Source organism: Sycon ciliatum, chromosome 1 (genome assembly GCF_964019385.1).
Source record: "Sycon ciliatum chromosome 1, ocSycCili1.1, whole genome shotgun sequence".
NCBI lineage: Eukaryota > Metazoa > Porifera > Calcarea > Leucosolenida > Sycettidae > Sycon > Sycon ciliatum.
In genome coordinates this window covers 11,241,782-11,243,102 of record NC_088643.1, presented here as the reverse complement: position 1 = coordinate 11,243,102, position 1,321 = coordinate 11,241,782, and positions in this window count along the sequence as shown.

Sequence of the window (1,321 nt, the reverse complement as noted above, 5' to 3'; positions counted from 1 at the left end):
TCTTCCTCTCTCTCTCCCTCTCTCTCTCTTCTCTCTCTCTCTCTCTCTCTCTCTCTCTCTCTCTTCTCTCTCTCTCTCTCTCTCTCTCTCTCTCTCTCTCTCTCTCTCTCTCTCTCTCTCTCTCTCTCTCTCTCTCTCTCTCTCTCTCTCTCTCTCTCTCTCTCTCTCTCTCTCTCTCTCTCTCTCTCTCTCTCTCTCTCTCTCTCTCTCTCTCTCTCTCTCTCTCTCTCTCTCTCTCTCTCTCTCTCTCTCTCTCTCTCTCTCTCTCTCTCTCTCTCTCTCTCTCTCTCTCTCTCTCTCTCTCTCTCTCTCAGTCTGTTTCCCTGCTCCGAAGCCCCGAAGTCGACCTGTTATCCTCTTATGCGAGCACTTATACCAGACTGTGAGCTTTCTCCTAATGGTGCCACCTGTCTAGATGATCCTCCCCCGGCCTCTGATAATTAAAATAAAATAAATAGTCTCTGCTAAATGTTTGCCCCTCGGTATGAGAGCTCACATCGTCCATATCGGACTGGACTCCATCTATCTGCCCCATTACCTATTACTGTCTCCTTGAGTACCCATAATATACTTCTTGCCATCTTCATTGGCTTCCTTGTTGTTGCGTACCTCAGCTCGTCTAGTAAAAAATATAATCAAACAACAAAGCCCTTGGCGGACAATGCCAGCAGCAATATTAGCCGAGAATTGGGTACTTTTTCTGGTATGACAGTTTCATGCACATTTGGTACTGTAGGAGGGTGTGGATCAAGAAATGGAGCAGAATTCGAGGAAGTGCCTGCCGCAAGGTTTGTATGGTTCTGCCAATTTCACTGCTTTTCGAGAAGAGTCTGGCAGTTTTTCGAGTATTATCCGCCAACTCAGCCAAGGCCAGGGCTATGCCATAGCCTAAGAAGTAGGAGTAGGACAGACAACAGGAAGGGAGGATCTACGAAAGCCTACAGTACAGAGTTAGAGCGTCGAGGTACGCTCGCTAGGCTATAGGGCTAGCCCTTGGCGGATTATGCTGGGCCATTGCTGGCATAATTTCTGGCATAATCTTCCAGGATTTTGTCTAAAGAATTGTGTCCTGGCATAAAAGGAATTCTGACCAGATAAGACGGTCGGCATAACCTTACGATCTATGTACGATATAAGCTGAAGATTAATGCTCCAGGCATATTTAGGCATGTTATACAGGAAATAACCTGGTGAATGCTACCCCTTATAGTTCACCATTTCATTAGCAGTGGTACATTGCGACATGAAGTGGGGGTTGTATGAGGAGTGACTCACATTCTTTACGGATGCCTTTGGAAAATCGCGAAACCGACCAGCGGCA